At 43.0% G+C, this 18,718-nt stretch overlaps 1 protein-coding gene and 12 non-coding genes across 13 annotated transcripts in view; 9 read left to right on the top strand and 4 right to left on the bottom strand.

Annotated features, from left to right (window-relative positions):
- Positions 1 to 18,718, top strand: part of LOC128524461 (nuclear factor 7, brain-like) — a 561,325-nt gene that overhangs the window by 50,484 nt on the left and 492,123 nt on the right. The window lies entirely within an intron of this gene.
- trnas-aga (transfer RNA serine (anticodon AGA)) lies at positions 668 to 749 on the top strand. The gene has a single exon. It is a non-coding gene; the product is annotated as a tRNA-Ser (tRNA).
- On the top strand, positions 1,017 to 1,099 carry trnal-cag (transfer RNA leucine (anticodon CAG)). Its single transcript has one exon. It is a non-coding gene; the product is annotated as a tRNA-Leu (tRNA).
- Positions 7,602 to 7,683, top strand: trnas-aga (transfer RNA serine (anticodon AGA)). The gene has a single exon. It is a non-coding gene; the product is annotated as a tRNA-Ser (tRNA).
- On the top strand, positions 7,951 to 8,033 carry trnal-cag (transfer RNA leucine (anticodon CAG)). The gene has a single exon. It is a non-coding gene; the product is annotated as a tRNA-Leu (tRNA).
- Positions 9,602 to 9,675, bottom strand: trnat-ugu (transfer RNA threonine (anticodon UGU)). The gene has a single exon. It is a non-coding gene; the product is annotated as a tRNA-Thr (tRNA).
- Positions 11,780 to 11,866, top strand: trnas-aga (transfer RNA serine (anticodon AGA)). The gene has a single exon. It is a non-coding gene; the product is annotated as a tRNA-Ser (tRNA).
- Positions 12,134 to 12,216, top strand: trnal-cag (transfer RNA leucine (anticodon CAG)). The gene has a single exon. It is a non-coding gene; the product is annotated as a tRNA-Leu (tRNA).
- On the bottom strand, positions 13,027 to 13,100 carry trnat-agu (transfer RNA threonine (anticodon AGU)). The gene has a single exon. It is a non-coding gene; the product is annotated as a tRNA-Thr (tRNA).
- On the bottom strand, positions 13,807 to 13,880 carry trnat-ugu (transfer RNA threonine (anticodon UGU)). The gene has a single exon. It is a non-coding gene; the product is annotated as a tRNA-Thr (tRNA).
- On the top strand, positions 15,984 to 16,065 carry trnas-aga (transfer RNA serine (anticodon AGA)). Its single transcript has one exon. It is a non-coding gene; the product is annotated as a tRNA-Ser (tRNA).
- trnal-cag (transfer RNA leucine (anticodon CAG)) lies at positions 16,333 to 16,415 on the top strand. Its single transcript has one exon. It is a non-coding gene; the product is annotated as a tRNA-Leu (tRNA).
- Positions 17,225 to 17,298, bottom strand: trnat-agu (transfer RNA threonine (anticodon AGU)). The gene has a single exon. It is a non-coding gene; the product is annotated as a tRNA-Thr (tRNA).

Genomic DNA, 18,718 nt, shown 5'->3' with positions numbered 1-18,718 from the left:
TGACAGCAGTTGTGCTAGGGATACACAAGATAGGACTCTAATCTTGGCTAATCAGAAAGCTTGTGCATTGTGTGACTTTAACCCATGAGCTGTTAACGGTCAGACATGAAGCAAAGATTTCATTTCCTCCACTGAAACCAGTCTGATCTGCATAGCAACAGAAGTGCCCCTCAAGAGGCATTGCTGGGATTTAAATGCTCCTGTTCACCTCTCCTGGGATCTCCTGTTTACTAGAAGTCTCTGCACATGGTTGTGTTGTTGAGGCAAAGCACTGAGCTGAACTTCATTTTCACAGATACTGAAAAATTCTTTTGAGATGTTCCACCGCATGTTTGAATGCAGAAGTCAAGGAATCAGCTTCTGGATGATGATGGGGTATGAAAAGTTGTCTTGTTTATGATTTATAGGATTATTTCATCTTTCTCACTGTATTTTGCAGCATGTATGGTTGCAGAGGCTGCTCTCTAAACTGCTTTGCTGTTTTTCTAAGGTAAAACGTGAACGTGGTTCCTGTCTGAAGCCTAAAAATCCTGAACTTAAGCCAACCGATACACTTGCGTGTATTGGAAAGATCTAGCGCTTGCTTTGGGGAGGAGGTCAAGTCATGAAATCAGACGTGGCAAAAGTCTATTCAACCACGGGCCCACACTATGTAAGCACACGCGGTGTAGTCGTGGCCGAGTGGTTAAGGCGATGGACTAGAAATCCATTGGGGTCTCCCCGCGCAGGTTCGAATCCTGCCGATTACGTCTGTTATATTGCGCAAGAAAGACATGTTGCAACTCATTGTGTTGTGGCTGTGATTTGTAACAAATTTCCTCATGCCCTTAAGAGTTGGTGATTTGCTGAAGACATAATGGTGACATCCTGCCCCCTTTTCATCCTCAATAGCTGCTGCTTTGGTGGAGAAATCCTGTCACCCCTTCCCAACGTTGATCTGTCTTCCAATGACAAGCTGCCTCATAGACATCCGATCGGTAATCCGTGCAAGACGTGACCTTTCTAGAGACCGCCGTGTCAGGATGGCCGAGCGGTCTAAGGCGCTGCGTTCAGGTCGCAGTCTCCCCTGGAGGCGTGGGTTCGAATCCCACTTCTGACAAGAGCCCCTTCTCTTTGTTGCATTTAGGAAATCATGTATGGATCTGCATCAATAACCTTGACCTCTCACAGCATAGCTTTGCTTGCTAGCGAAGAAGTTGGCACTTTTCTTCATCAAGCGCTTGCTTCTTCAATTTTTTGGACGATGTAGACATGGTTGTGTTGTTGAGGCAAAGCCCGGAGCAGGGTGCCAAAATCAAGGCTACAGGTTCTGAGCTGAACTTCCTTTTCACGCATGCTGAAAAATTCTTTTGAGATGTCCCAGCACATGTTTGATTGGTGAAGTCAAGGAATCAGCTTCTATTTGACAATTGGGTATGAAAAGTTATCATTGTTCATGATACATAGGTTCATTTCATCTTTCTGTCTGTATTTTGCAGCATTGCCCATAGATGGTTGGAGAGGTTGCTCTCTAAACTGCTTTCCTGTTTTGCTAAGGTAAAACGTCTACTCTGGATCAGACAAAGACATCCACATCGGATCGTAGTAGCTTTCAGCAACTTATCACTGTATGCTTTCTTAGAAAATGGGCACAAGCGAGCTTTCAGTAATGTAATTTTATGTATACATACACATATATTTATATATATTGAAGTGCAGTGTGTAGTGCAATCTTGGGCAATTGGGCCATGTACAATTTGCAATATAGCTAATGACCTACGGATACACAAGATCGGACTGTAAACTTGGCTAATCAGAAAGCTTGTGCATTGTGTGACCTTAACCCATTTAATGGTCAGACATAAAGCAAAGATTTCCTTTTTCCACAGAAACCAGTCTGACCTGCATAGCAACAGAGGTGCACAGTGAGAGGCACTGCTGGGATTCAAACCCAGGATCTCCTGTTTACTAGACAGGCACTTTAACCAACTAAGCCACAGCGCCACAACCAAACCTTAGCCTCTTGCATATACTCTCGCGTATCTGAGATGCTCCAGCACAGGAACTTGACTATCAAGCTAAGATTGTCTCCACTGGCATGCAGCATGATAGGACCATGAATGAAGTCCCACAGTGCTATACCATGCTTCACAGAGCACGCCAAAACTGCCAGTCATGGTGTTTCGACTCAGGTTGTTCCAAGTTCATTGCAGGCAAAGATCATGCCTGTTGCAGTAGATTTCAGGCTTGCAAAAATAAACAAATTTCAAACACACTGTATGTTATATATTTGCAACTGGCATACAGTTTACAGCAAAAAAAAAAAAAAAAAAAAAAAATATATATATATATATATATATATATATATATATATATATATATATATATACTAGCTTATTGACAGCCATTGTCCTCATTTAAATGTAACCAAATGTCAACATCAGGCAAATGTTCCACGGCTACTCAGAAAATGATTCAATTCTTGCAAATCAAAATTGCAAAAATTTTTATGCTGTGGTCTGTTGGGGTGGTTATATTAGGGTGTCTGATAAGAACAAACTGGACAAGTCAATTAAAAAGGCCGGATCGGTGCTAGGCATGGAGCTTGACTCTGTGGATGTAGTGGCAAAGAGGAGGATTCTATCCAAAGTACAATCCATTTTGAACAATCCTTCTCACCCGCTACACAGTGTCTTTGCTGAACAGAGGAGCAGTTTCAGCCAGAGACTGATTACTATCAAGTGTTCCACAGAGCGCCACAGAAGATCCTTTCTCCCAACAGCCATAAAAATTTACAACTCCTCCCTGTAACTCATACACACATGTATGTGGATTTTTTTCACTAACCGTTTCACAATAGGACATTATCACATACCATATTAAAAATACAACTACTGCAATACTACTTCCCGAGAAAATATGTAATACAAGATCTCACACAATAATGCAATATTACATAAACAATACTAGGTTACTGTGCAATACTTACAAGTGGCCCTGAGTCATATTCTTATGGTACTTACTGTTTTAAGAGTTTTTTTTTTTTTTTTTTTTTTTAATTATTATTATTATTATTTATTACCTTTATTCTTTATTACCTTTCTTAGTTAACAACTGTGAGCACCTGTAACCGAGCATAAGCAATTTCCCTCTGGGATTAATAAAGTTATTTGAATCTTGAATCTTGAAAATGCCAGTTTTCATTCACTTCTGTGGGAGGAATAGAGCTACCTTGCTTGACACCATGGACAGGTGTCTACCTCTGGAAAACACATGAAAACTGAGCAGAAATCCTGGCTGAAAGCAAGATACCCTGCCACAACCTGAGACCACAAGCACTTAAGCCTTGAGTTCCTCATGCAGTTGGACCCAGACCTTGTCTGGTGTACCAAGAGATGAAACTCACAACAGGCACTGCTGGGATTTGATCCCAGGATCTCCTGTTTACAAGACAGGTGCTTTCACCAGCTAAGCCACAGTGCCAATGGCCTGCGCGGCACCTTAGGCATGACCCAGCACTTTTAACCGAGACTCTCCTGGCCAAGACGTAATCTGATTGCAATGCTAATATTTCCTCCATCCGCATGCAAACCTCGCTGAGCTCGTAAGACGAGTACTCAACCAGCGATGCCATGCAAATGCTTTGATGTTTGTTTGCACATCCTAACTTTGATTTCGGCTTGATAAGATCCCAAAACGGGTGAAAATCCTTAAGAAAATGTCAAGTTTTAGATCTGTAAATGGCACACAAGCCACAGCAAACAAAAGGTTATGGCTGATCTCCAGCCATAGTCCTAACAAGCATATCACAACAGTCAGGGGGGAGGAATTAAAATCCACATGCCATGCACATCTAAAAGCAAGCAAGCGTTCATCAGATTGCTGCTGTGGACTTTGGCTCTTTGTCCCATAAGGATTGCGTGAATCAATGTCGTAACCTTTTGTTGAAGCTGGAGTTGAGCTGAGGGCTTGATTTGGGACAAATGGGCGGAAACATGTGGAAAACAATGATATTTCTTAAATTCAGCTGACAAGTCATTCAATCAAATATGGCACATAGGAAAGTGCATCTTGAACAGGGATTCCTGACCAAAGATTTCATTTTAGACATGGTGTGTGGATAAAAAGAAGGTAACAAGTTAGTGTCTCTGGCGGGGCATCGAACCCGCAACCTTTGAATAGCTCCACAGCTGAGTCCAGAAGTCCAACACTCTATCCATTGCATCACAGAGCCAACCAGGGTGTTTTTTTTCAGGCTCTCCAAGATTTATGGATGCTCGAGTTCATTGGGCAGATGCTTTTCTGTTGCTACTAATCAAATTCCACCAAATGCAAACAACTATGGCAGGTGCTGATCCCACAAGCTGTCAACAGCGTCCACAGAATGCCTTGATTTCACCATGGAATTTGCCACAGATCCCTGTCTGACTTGCAAAGTTATTCAACTCTGGCTGTAAGAAAGGCAAGAAAGGGATAGCTTTCGCACCAACAGATGATTGTTGCAGTAGACACTGCTTGGATAGCACTGTAGCATGGAGACCTCAACATATACACACTGGAGTAAGCGCTAGATAACATATTAAATAAGGTATCTCCTCATCACCCATAGATTAAACGTTTTGTGGTATAAGGTCCTACAAATCCGAGACATCATGTTACCACACGAATGACGATTTGGCAGCAGCATTATTCTGTTGCGTTTCTGTGAATGAGCCTCATACACTTGATTTGATGCTTGCAAAGGTCCCCAACAGCTGAATAATCGCAACCACAGGTCAAATTATATGTCAGAAGAAGGCAGCCAAACCAATGCAAATGCAAGAAATTATCTGCTCTAGTCATCGTCCTAACAGACAAATGTTTAAAGGTGTGGTAAAAAGATATGCAGTCGCAATGTAGCTAATGACCGGATCATAATGTTGACAGCAGTTGTGCTAGGGATACACAAGATAGGACTCTAATCTTGGCTAATCAGAAAGCTTGTGCATTGTGTGACTTTAACCCATGAGCTGTTAACGGTCAGACATGAAGCAAAGATTTCATTTCCTCCACTGAAACCAGTCTGATCTGCATAGCAACAGAAGTGCCCCTCAAGAGGCATTGCTGGGATTTAAATGCTCCTGTTCACCTCTCTGGTAATGTAATTTTATGTATACATACACATATATTTATATATATTGAAGTGCAGTGTGTAGTGCAATCTTGGGCAATTGGGCCATGTACAATTTGCCAGTTTTCATTCACTTCTGTGGGAGGAATAGAGCTACCTTGCTTGACACCATGGACAGGTGTCTACCTCTGGAAAACACATGAAAACTGAGCAGAAATCCTGGCTGAAAGCAAGATACCCTGCCACAACCTGAGACCACAAGCACTTAAGCCTTGAGTTCCTCATGCAGTTGGACCCAGACCTTGTCTGGTGTACCAAGAGATGAAACTCACAACAGGCACTGCTGGGATTTGAATCCAGGATCTCCTGTTTACAAGACAGGTGCTTTCACCAGCTAAGCCACAGTGCCAATGGCCTGCGCGGCACCTTAGGCATGACCCAGCACTTTTAACCGAGACTCTCCTGGCCAAGACGTAATCTGATTGCAATGCTAATATTTCCTCCATCCGCATGCAAACCTCGCTGAGCTCGTAAGACGAGTACTCAACCAGCGATGCCATGCAAATGCTTTGATGTTTGTTTGCACATCCTAACTTTGATTTCGGCTTGATAAGATCCCAAAACGGGTGAAAATCCTTAAGAAAATGTCAAGTTTTAGATCTGTAAATGGCACACAAGCCACAGCAAACAAAAGGTTATGGCTGATCTCCAGCCATAGTCCTAACAAGCATATCACAACAGTCAGGGGGGAGGAATTAAAATCCACATGCCATGCACATCTAAAAGCAAGCAAGCGTTCATCAGATTGCTGCTGTGGACTTTGGCTCTTTGTCCCATAAGGATTGCGTGAATCAATGTCGTAACCTTTTGTTGAAGCTGGAGTTGAGCTGAGGGCTTGATTTGGGACAAATGGGCGGAAACATGTGGAAAACAATGATATTTCTTAAAATCAGCTGACAAGTCATTCAATCAAATATGGCACATAGGAAAGTGCATCTTGAACAGGGATTCCTGACCAAAGATTTCATTTTAGACATGGTGTGTGGATAAAAAGAAGGTAACAAGTTAGTGTCTCTGGCGGGGCATCGAACCCGCAACCTTTGAATAGCTCCACAGCTGAGTCCAGAAGTCCAACACGCTATCCATTGCATCACAGAGCCAACCAGGGTGTTTTTTTTCAGGCTCTCCAAGATTCATGGATGCTCGAGTTCATTGGGCAGATGCTTTTCTGTTGCTACTAATCAAATTCCACCAAATGCAAACAACTATGGCAGGTGCTGATCCCACAAGCTGTCAACAGCGTCCACAGAATGCCTTGATTTCACCATGGAATTTGCCACAGATCCCTGTCTGACTTGCAAAGTTATTCAACTCTGGCTGTAAGAAAGGCAAGAAAGGGATAGCTTTCGCACCAACAGATGATTGTTGCAGTAGACACTGCTTGGATAGCACTGTAGCATGGAGACCTCAACATATACACACTGGAGTAAGCGCTAGATAACATATTAAATAAGGTATCTCCTCATCACCCATAGATTAAACGTTTTGTGGTATAAGGTCCTACAAATCCGAGACATCATGTTACCACACGAATGACGATTTGGCAGCAGCATTATTCTGTTGCGTTTCTGTGAATGAGCCTCATACACTTGATTTGATGCTTGCAAAGGTCCCCAACAGCTGAATAATCGCAACCACAGGTCAAATTATATGTCAGAAGAAGGCAGCCAAACCAATGCAAATGCAAGAAATTATCTGCTCTAGTCATCGTCCTAACAGACAAATGTTTAAAGGTGTGGTAAAAAGATATGCAGTCGCAATGTAGCTAATGACCGGATCATAATGTTGACAGCAGTTGTGCTAGGGATACACAAGATAGGACTCTAATCTTGGCTAATCAGAAAGCTTGTGCATTGTGTGACTTTAACCCATGAGCTGTTAACGGTCAGACATGAAGCAAAGATTTCATTTCCTCCACTGAAACCAGTCTGATCTGCATAGCAACAGAAGTGCCCCTCAAGAGGCATTGCTGGGATTTAAATGCTCCTGTTCACCTCTCCTGGGATCTCCTGTTTACTAGACGTCTCTGCACATGGTTGTGTTGTTGAGGCAAAGCACTGAGCTGAACTTCATTTTCACAGATACTGAAAAATTCTTTTGAGATGTTCCACCGCATGTTTGAATGCAGAAGTCAAGGAATCAGCTTCTGGATGATGATGGGGTATGAAAAGTTGTCTTGTTTATGATTTATAGGATTATTCATCTTTCTCACTGTATTTTGCAGCATGTATGGTTGCAGAGGCTGCTCTCTAAACTGCTTTGCTGTTTTTCTAAGGTAAAACGTGAACGTGGTTCCTGTCTGAAGCCTAAAAATCCTGAACTTAAGCCAACCGATACACTTGCGTGTATTGGAAAGATCTAGCGCTTGCTTTGGGGAGGAGGTCAAGTCATGAAATCAGACGTGGCAAAAGTCTATTCAATCACGGGCCCACACTATGTAAGCACACGTGGTGTAGTCGTGGCCGAGTGGTTAAGGCGATGGACTAGAAATCCATTGGGGTCTCCCCGCGCAGGTTCGAATCCTGCCGATTACGTCTGTTATATTGCACAAGAAAGACATGTTGCAACTCATTGTGTTGTGGCTGTGATTTGTAACAAATTTCCTCATGCCCTTAAGAGTTGGTGATTTGCTGAAGACATAATGGTGACATCCTGCCCCCTTTTCATCCTCAATAGCTGCTGCTTTGGTGGAGAAATCCTGTCACCCCTTCCCAACGTTGATCTGTCTTCCAATGACAAGCTGCCTCATAGACATCCGATCGGTAATCCGTGCAAGACGTGACCTTTCTAGAGACCGCCGTGTCAGGATGGCCGAGCGGTCTAAGGCGCTGCGTTCAGGTCGCAGTCTCCCCTGGAGGCGTGGGTTCGAATCCCACTTCTGACAAGAGCCCCTTCTCTTTGTTGCATTTAGGAAATCATGTATGGATCTGCATCAATAACCTTGACCTCTCACAGCATAGCTTTGCTTGCTAGCGAAGAAGTTGGCACTTTTCTTCATCAAGCGCTTGCTTCTTCAATTTTTTGGACGATGTAGACATGGTTGTGTTGTTGAGGCAAAGCCCGGAGCGGGGTGCCAAAATCAAGGCTACAGGTTCTGAGCTGAACTTCCTTTTCACGCATGCTGAAAAATTCTTTTGAGATGTCCCAGCACATGTTTGATTGGTGAAGTCAAGGAATCAGCTTCTATTTGACAATTGGGTATGAAACGTTATCATTGTTCATGATACATAGGTTCATTTCATCTTTCTGTCTGTATTTTGCAGCATTGCCCATAGATGGTTGGAGAGGTTGCTCTCTAAACTGCTTTCCTGTTTTGCTAAGGTAAAACGTCTACTCTGGATCAGACAAAGACATCCACATCGGATCGTAGTAGCTTTCAGCAACTTATCACTGTATGCTTTCTTAGAAAATGGGCACAAGCGAGCTTTCAGTAATGTAATTTTATGTATACATACACATATATTTATATATATTGAAGTGCAGTGTGTAGTGCAATCTTGGGCAATTGGGCCATGTACAATTTGCAATATAGCTAATGACCTACGGATACACAAGATCGGACTGTAAACTTGGCTAATCAGAAAGCTTGTGCATTGTGTGACCTTAACCCATTTAATGGTCAGACATAAAGCAAAGATTTCCTTTTTCCACAGAAACCAGTCTGACCTGCATAGCAACAGAGGTGCACAGTGAGAGGCACTGCTGGGATTCGAAACCAGGATCTCCTGTTTACTAGACAGGCACTTTAACCAACTAAGCCACAGCGCCACAACCAAACCTTAGCCTCTTGCATATACTCTCGCGTATCTGAGATGCTCCAGCACAGGAACTTGACTATCAAGCTAAGATTGTCTCCACTGGCATGCAGCATGATAGGACCATGAATGAAGTCCCACAGTGCTATACCATGCTTCACAGAGCACGCCAAAACTGCCAGTCATGGTGTTTCGACTCAGGTTGTTCCAAGTTCATTGCAGGCAAAGATCATGCCTGTTGCAGTAGATTTCAGGCTTGCAAAAATAAACAAATTTCAAACACACTGTATGTTATATATTTGCAACTGGCATACAGTTTACAGCAAAAAAAAAAAAATATATATATATATATATATATATATATATATATATACTAGCTTATTGACAGCCATTGTCCTCATTTAAATGTAACCAAATGTCAACATCAGGCAAATGTTCCACGGCTACTCAGAAAATGATTCAATTCTTGCAAATCAAAATGCCAGTTTTCATTCACTTCTGTGGGAGGAATAGAGCTACCTTGCTTGACACCATGGACAGGTTTCTACCTCTGGAAAACACATGAAAACTGAGCAGAAATCCTGGCTGAAAGCAAGATACCCTGCCACAACCTGAGACCACAAGCACTTAAGCCTTGAGTTCCTCATGCAGTTGGACCCAGACCTTGTCTGGTGTACCAAGAGATGAAACTCACAACAGGCACTGCTGGGATTTGAACCCAGGATCTCCTGTTTACAAGACAGGTGCTTTCACCAGCTAAGCCACAGTGCCAATGGCCTGCGCGGCACCTTAGGCATGACCCAGCACTTTTAACCGAGACTCTCCTGGCCAAGACGTAATCTGATTGCAATGCTAATATTTCCTCCATCCGCATGCAAACCTCGCTGAGCTCGTAAGACGAGTACTCAACCAGCGATGCCATGCAAATGCTTTGATGTTTGTTTGCACATCCTAACTTTGATTTCGGCTTGATAAGATCCCAAAACGGGTGAAAATCCTTAAGAAAATGTCAAGTTTTAGATCTGTAAATGGCACACAAGCCACAGCAAACAAAAGGTTATGGCTGATCTCCAGCCATAGTCCTAACAAGCATATCACAACAGTCAGGGGGGAGGAATTAAAATCCACATGCCATGCACATCTAAAAGCAAGCAAGCGTTCATCAGATTGCTGCTGTGGACTTTGGCTCTTTGTCCCATAAGGATTGCGTGAATCAATGTCGTAACCTTTTGTTGAAGCTGGAGTTGAGCTGAGGGCTTGATTTGGGACAAATGGGCGGAAACATGTGGAAAACAATGATATTTCTTAAAATCAGCTGACAAGTCATTCAATCAAATATGGCACATAGGAAAGTGCATCTTGAACAGGGATTCCTGACCAAAGATTTCATTTTAGACATGGTGTGTGGATAAAAAGAAGGTAACAAGTTAGTGTCTCTGGCGGGGCATCGAACCCGCAACCTTTGAATAGCTCCACAGCTGAGTCCAGAAGTCCAACACGCTATCCATTGCATCACAGAGCCAACCAGGGTGTTTTTTTTCAGGCTCTCCAAGATTCATGGATGCTCGAGTTCATTGGGCAGATGCTTTTCTGTTGCTACTAATCAAATTCCACCAAATGCAAACAACTATGGCAGGTGCTGATCCCACAAGCTGTCAACAGCGTCCACAGAATGCCTTGATTTCACCATGGAATTTGCCACAGATCCCTGTCTGACTTGCAAAGTTATTCAACTCTGGCTGTAAGAAAGGCAAGAAAGGGATAGCTTTCGCACCAACAGATGATTGTTGCAGTAGACACTGCTTGGATAGCACTGTAGCATGGAGACCTCAACATATACACACTGGAGTAAGCGCTAGATAACATATTAAATAAGGTATCTCCTCATCACCCATAGATTAAACGTTTTGTGGTATAAGGTCCTACAAATCCGAGACATCATGTTACCACACGAATGACGATTTGGCAGCAACATTATTCTGTTGCGTTTCTGTGAATGAGCCTCATACACTTGATTTGATGCTTGCAAAGGTCCCCAACAGCTGAATAATCGCAACCACAGGTCAAATTATATGTCAGAAGAAGGCAGCCAAACCAATGCAAATGCAAGAAATTATCTGCTCTAGTCATCGTCCTAACAGACAAATGTTTAAAGGTGTGGTAAAAAGATATGCAGTCGCAATGTAGCTAATGACCGGATCATAATGTTGACAGCAGTTGTGCTAGGGATACACAAGATAGGACTCTAATCTTGGCTAATCAGAAAGCTTGTGCATTGTGTGACTTTAACCCATGAGCTGTTAACGGTCAGACATGAAGCAAAGATTTCATTTCCTCCACTGAAACCAGTCTGATCTGCATAGCAACAGAAGTGCCCCTCAAGAGGCATTGCTGGGATTTAAATGCTCCTGTTCACCTCTCCTGGGATCTCCTGTTTACTAGACGTCTCTGCACATGGTTGTGTTGTTGAGGCAAAGCACTGAGCTGAACTTCATTTTCACAGATACTGAAAAATTCTTTTGAGATGTTCCACCGCATGTTTGAATGCAGAAGTCAAGGAATCAGCTTCTGGATGATGATGGGGTATGAAAAGTTGTCTTGTTTATGATTTATAGGATTATTTCATCTTTCTCACTGTATTTTGCAGCATGTATGGTTGCAGAGGCTGCTCTCTAAACTGCTTTGCTGTTTTTCTAAGGTAAAACGTGAACGTGGTTCCTGTCTGAAGCCTAAAAATCCTGAACTTAAGCCAACCGATACACTTGCGTGTATTGGAAAGATCTAGCGCTTGCTTTGGGGAGGAGGTCAAGTCATGAAATCAGACGTGGCAAAAGTCTATTCAATCACGGGCCCACACTATGTAAGCACACGCGGTGTAGTCGTGGCCGAGTGGTTAAGGCGATGGACTAGAAATCCATTGGGAAGGTTCCAAGGGGCGCAGGTTCGAATCCTGCCGATTACGTCTGTTATATTGCGCAAGAAAGACATGTTGCAACTCATTGTGTTGTGGCTGTGATTTGTAACAAATTTCCTCATGCCCTTAAGAGTTGGTGATTTGCTGAAGACATAATGGTGACATCCTGCCCCCTTTTCATCCTCAATAGCTGCTGCTTTGGTGGAGAAATCCTGTCACCCCTTCCCAACGTTGATCTGTCTTCCAATGACAAGCTGCCTCATAGACATCCGATCGGTAATCCGTGCAAGACGTGACCTTTCTAGAGACCGCCGTGTCAGGATGGCCGAGCGGTCTAAGGCGCTGCGTTCAGGTCGCAGTCTCCCCTGGAGGCGTGGGTTCGAATCCCACTTCTGACAAGAGCCCCTTCTCTTTGTTGCATTTAGGAAATCATGTATGGATCTGCATCAATAACCTTGACCTCTCACAGCATAGCTTTGCTTGCTAGCGAAGAAGTTGGCACTTTTCTTCATCAAGCGCTTGCTTCTTCAATTTTTTGGACGATGTAGACATGGTTGTGTTGTTGAGGCAAAGCCCGGAGCAGGGTGCCAAAATCAAGGCTACAGGTTCTGAGCTGAACTTCCTTTTCACGCATGCTGAAAAATTCTTTTGAGATGTCCCAGCACATGTTTGATTGGTGAAGTCAAGGAATCAGCTTCTATTTGACAATTGGGTATGAAAAGTTATCATTGTTCATGATACATAGGTTCATTTCATCTTTCTGTCTGTATTTTGCAGCATTGCCCATAGATGGTTGGAGAGGTTGCTCTCTAAACTGCTTTCCTGTTTTGCTAAGGTAAAACGTCTACTCTGGATCAGACAAAGACATCCACATCGGATCGTAGTAGCTTTCAGCAACTTATCACTGTATGCTTTCTTAGAAAATGGGCACAAGCGAGCTTTCAGTAATGTAATTTTATGTATACATACACATATATTTATATATATTGAAGTGCAGTGTGTAGTGCAATCTTGGGCAATTGGGCCATGTACAATTTGCAATATAGCTAATGACCTACGGATACACAAGATCGGACTGTAAACTTGGCTAATCAGAAAGCTTGTGCATTGTGTGACCTTAAACCATTTAATGGTCAGACATAAAGCAAAGATTTCCTTTTTCCACAGAAACCAGTCTGACCTGCATAGCAACAGAGGTGCACAGTGAGAGGCACTGCTGGGATTCGAACCCAGGATCTCCTGTTTACTAGACAGGCACTTTAACCAACTAAGCCACAGCGCCACAACCAAACCTTAGCCTCTTGCATATACTCTCGCGTATCTGAGATGCTCCAGCACAGGAACTTGACTATCAAGCTAAGATTGTCTCCACTGGCATGCAGCATGATAGGACCATGAATGAAGTCCCACAGTGCTATACCATGCTTCACAGAGCACGCCGAAACTGCCAGTCATGGTGTTTCGACTCAGGTTGTTCCAAGTTCATTGCAGGCAAAGATCATGCCTGTTGCAGTAGATTTCAGGCTTGCAAAAATAAACAAATTTCAAACACACTGTATGTTATATATTTGCAACTGGCATACAGTTTACAGCAAAAAAAAAAAAAAAAAAAAAAAAAAAAAAAAAAAAAAAAAAATATATATATATATATATATATATATATACTAGCTTATTGACAGCCATTGTCCTCATTTAAATGTAACCAAATGTCAACATCAGGCAAATGTTCCACGGCTACTCAGAAAATGATTCAATTCTTGCAAATCAAAATGCCAGATTTCATTCACTTCTGTGGGAGGAATAGAGCTACCTTGCTTGACACCATGGACAGGTGTCTACCTCTGGAAAACACATGAAAACTGAGCAGAAATCCTGGCTGAAAGCAAGATACCCTGCCACAACTTGAGACGACAAGCACTAAAGCCTTGAGTTCCTCATGCAGTTGGACCCAGACCTTGTCTGGTGTACCAAGAGATGAAACTCACAACAGGCACTGCTGGGATTTGAACCCAGGATCTCCTGTTTACAAGACAGGTGCTTTCACCAGCTAAGCCACAGTGCCAATGGCCTGCGCGGCACCTTAGGCATGACCCAGCACTTTTAACCGAGACTCTCCTGGCCAAGACGTAATCTGATTGCAATGCTAATATTTCCTCCATCCGCATGCAAACCTCGCTGAGCTCGTAAGACGAGTACTCAACCAGCGATGCCATGCAAATGCTTTGATGTTTGTTTGCACATCCTAACTTTGATTTCGGCTTGATAAGACCCAAAACGGGTGAAAATCCTTAAGAAAATGTCAAGTTTTAGATCTGTAAATGGCACACAAGCCACAGCAAACAAAAGGTTATGGCTGAACTCCAGCCATAGTCCTAACAAGCATATCACAACAGTCAGGGGGGAGGAATTAAAATCCACATGCCATGCACATCTAAAAGCAAGCAAGCGTTCATCAGATTGCTGCTGTGGACTTTGGCTCTTTGTCCCATAAGGATTGCGTGAATCAATGTCGTAACCTTTTGTTGAAGCTGGAGTTGAGCTGAGGGCTTGATTTGGGACAAATGGGCGGAAACATGTGGAAAACAATGATATTTCTTAAAATCAGCTGACAAGTCATTCAATCAAATATGGCACATAGGAAAGTGCATCTTGAACAGGGATTCCTGACCAAAGATTTCATTTTAGACATGGTGTGTGGATAAAAAGAAGGTAACAAGTTAGTGTCTCTGGCGGGGCATCGAACCCGCAACCTTTGAATAGCTCCACAGCTGAGTCCAGAAGTCCAACACGCTATCCATTGCATCACAGAGCCAACCAGGGTGTTTTTTTTCAGGCTCTCCAAGATTCATGGATGCTCGAGTTCATTGGGCAGATGCTTTTCTGTTGCTACTAATCAAATTCCACCAAATGCAAACAACTATGGCAGGTGCTGATCCCACAAGCTGTCAACAGCGTCCACAGAATGCCTTGATTTCACCATGGAATTTGCCACAGATCCCTGTCTGACTTGCAAAGTTATTCAACTCTGGCTGTAAGAAAGGCAAGAAAGGGATAGCTTTCGCACCAACAGATGATTGTTGCAGTAGACACTGCTTGGATAGCACTGTAGCATGGAGACCTCAACATATACACACTGGAGTAAGCGCTAGATAACATATTAAATAAGGTATCTCCTCATCACCCATAGATTAAACGTTTTGTGGTATAAGGTCCTACAAATCCGAGACATCATGTTACCACACGAATGACGATTTGGCAGCAACATTATTCTGTTGCGTTTCTGTGAATGAGCCTCATACACTTGATTTGATGCTTGCAAAGGTCCCCAACAGCTGAATAATCGCAACCACAGGTCAAATTATATGTCAGAAGAAGGCAGCCAAACCAAAGCAAATGCAAGAAATTATCTGCTCTAGTCATCGTCCTAACAGACAAATGTTTAAAGGTGTGGTAAAAAGATATGCAGTCGCAATGTAGCTAATGACCAGATCATAATGTTGACAGCAGTTGTGCTAGGGATACACAAGATAGGACTCTAATCTTGGCTAATCAGAAAGCTTGTGCATTGTGTGACTTTAACCCATGAGCTGTTAACGGTCAGACATGAAGCAAAGATTTCATTTCCTCCACTGAAACCAGTCTGATCTGCATAGCAACAGAAGTGCCCCTCAAGAGGCATTGCTGGGATTTAAATGCTCCTGTTCACCTCTCCTGGGATCTCCTGTTTACTAGACGTCTCTGCACATGGTTGTGTTGTTGAGGCAAAGCACTGAGCTGAACTTCATTTTCACAGATACTGAAAAATTCTTTTGAGATGTTCCACCGCATGTTTGAATGCAGAAGTCAAGGAATCAGCTTCTGGATGATGATGGGGTATGAAAAGTTGTCTTGTTTATGATTTATAGGATTATTTCATCTTTCTCACTGTATTTTGCAGCATGTATGGTTGCAGAGGCTGCTCTCTAAACTGCTTTGCTGTTTTTCTAAGGTAAAACGTGAACGTGGTTCCTGTCTGAAGCCTAAAAATCCTGAACTTAAGCCAACCGATACACTTGCGTGTATTGGAAAGATCTAGCGCTTGCTTTGGGGAGGAGGTCAAGTCATGAAATCAGACGTGGCAAAAGTCTATTCAATCACGGGCCCACACTATGTAAGCACACGCGGTGTAGTCGTGGCCGAGTGGTTAAGGCGATGGACTAGAAATCCATTGGGGTCTCCCCGCGCAGGTTCGAATCCTGCCGATTACGTCTGTTATATTGCACAAGAAAGACATGTTGCAACTCATTGTGTTGTGGCTGTGATTTGTAACAAATTTCCTCATGCCCTTAAGAGTTGGTGCTTTGTTAAAGACATAATGGTGACATCCTGCCCCCTTTCCATCCTCAATAGCTGCTGCTTTGGTGGAGAAATCCTGTCACCCCTTCCCAACGTTGATCTGTCTTCCAATGACAAGCTGCCTCATAGACATCCGATCGGTAATCCGTGCAAGACGTGACCTTTCTAGAGACCGCCGTGTCAGGATGGCCGAGCGGTCTAAGGCGCTGCGTTCAGGTCGCAGTCTCCCCTGGAGGCGTGGGTTCGAATCCCACTTCTGACAAGAGCCCCTGTCTTTGTTGCATTTAGGAAATCGTGTATGGATTTGGATCAATAACCTTGACCTCTCACAGCATAGCTTTGCTTGCTAGCGAAGAAGTTGGCACTTTTCTTCATCAAGCGCTTGCTTCTTAAATTTTTTGGACGATGTAGACATGGTTGTGTTGTTGAGGCAAAGCCCGGAGCAGGGTGCCAAAATCAAGGCTACAGGTTCTGAGCTGAACTTCCTTTTCACGCATGCTGAAAAATTCTTTTGAGATGTCCCAGCACATGTTTGATTGGTGAAGTCAAGGAATCAGCTTCTATTTGACAATTGGGTATGAAAAGTTATCATTGTTCATGATACATAGGTTCATTTCATCTTTCTGTCTGTATTTTGCAGCATTGCCCATAGATGGTTGGAGAGGTTGCTCTCTAAACTGCTTTCCTGTTTTGCTAAGGTAAAACGTCTACTCTGGATCAGACAAAGACATCCACATCAGATCGTAGTAGCTTTCAGCAACTTATCACTGTATGCTTTCTTAGAAAATGGGCACAAGCGAGCTTTCAGTAATGTAATTTTATGTATACATACACATATATTTATATATATTGAAGTGCAGTGTGTAGTGCAATCTTGGGCAATTGGGCCATGTACAATTTGCAATATAGCTAATGACCTACGGATACACAAGATCGGACTGTAAACTTGGCTAATCAGAAAGCTTGTGCATTGTGTGACCTTAAACCATTTAATGGTCAGACATAAAGCAAAGATTTCCTTTTTCCACAGAAACCAGTCTGACCTGCATAGCAACAGAGGTGCACAGTGAGAGGCACTGCTGGGATTCGAACCCAGGATCTCCTGTTTACTAGACAGGCACTTTAACCAACTAAGCCACAGCGCCACAACCAAACCTTAGCCTCTTGCATATACTCTCGCGTATCTGAGATGCTCCAGCACAGGAACTTGACTATCAAGCTAAGATTGTCTCCACTGGCATGCAGCATGATAGGACCATGAATGAAGTCCCACAGTGCTATACCATGCTTCACAGAGCACGCCGAAACTGCCAGTCATGGTGTTTCGACTCAGGTTGTTCCAAGTTCATTGCAGGCAAAGATCATGCCTGTTGCAGTAGATTTCAGGCTTGCAAAAATAAACAAATTTCAAACACACTGTATGTTATATATTTGCAACTGGCATACAGTTTACAGCAAAAAAAAAAAAAAAAAATATATATATATATATATATATATATATATATATATATATATACTAGCTTATTGACAGCCATTGTCCTCATTTAAATGTAACCAAATGTCAACATCAGGCAAATGTTCCACGGCTACTCAGAAAATGATTCAATTCTTGCAAATCAAAATGCCAGTTTTCATTCACTTCTGTGGGAGGAATAGAGCTACCTTGCTTGACACCATGGACAGGTGTCTACCTCTGGAAAACACATGAAAACTGAGCAGAAATCCTGGCTGAAAGCAAGATACCCTGCCACAACCTGAGACCACAAGCACTTAAGCCTTGAGTTCCTCATGCAGTTGGACCCAGACCTTGTCTGGTGTACCAAGAGATGAAACTCACAACAGGCACTGCTGGGATTTGAACTCAGGATCTCCTGTTTACAAGGCAGGTGCTTTCACCAGCTAAGCCACAGTGCCAATGGCCTGCGCGGCACCTTAGGCATGACCCAGCACTTTTAACCGAGACTCTCCTGGCCAAGACGTAATCTGATTGCAATGCTAATATTTCCTCCATCCGCATGCAAACCTCGCTGAGCTCGTAAGACGAGTACTCAACCAGCGATGCCATGCAAATGCTTTGATGTTTGTTTGCACATCCTAACTTTGATTTCGGCTTGATAAGATCCCAAAACGGGTGAAAATCCTTAAGAAAATGTCAAGTTTTAGATCTGTAAATGGCACACAAGCCACAGCAAACAAAAGGTTATGGCTGAACTCCAGCCATAGTCCTAACAAGCATATCACAACAGTCAGGGGGGAGGAATTAAAATCCACATGCCATGCACATCTAAAAGCAAGCAAGCGTTCATCAGATTGCTGCTGTGGACTTTGGCTCTTTGTCCCATAAGGATTGCGTGAATCAATGTCGTAACCTTTTGTTGAAGCTGGAGTTGAGCTGAGGGCTTGATTTGGGACAAATGGGCGGAAACATGTGGAAAACAATGATATTTCTTAAAATCAGCTGACAAGTCATTCAATCAAATATGGCACATAGGAAAGTGCATCTTGAACAGGGATTCCTGACCAAAGATTTCATTTTAGACATGGTGTGTGGACAAAAAGAAGGTA

The sequence above is a fragment of the Clarias gariepinus genome, chromosome 5, assembly GCF_024256425.1.
Source record: "Clarias gariepinus isolate MV-2021 ecotype Netherlands chromosome 5, CGAR_prim_01v2, whole genome shotgun sequence".
NCBI classification, from domain to species: Eukaryota; Metazoa; Chordata; class Actinopteri; order Siluriformes; family Clariidae; genus Clarias; species Clarias gariepinus.
This window is presented reverse-complemented; position numbering and strand designations above follow the sequence as displayed.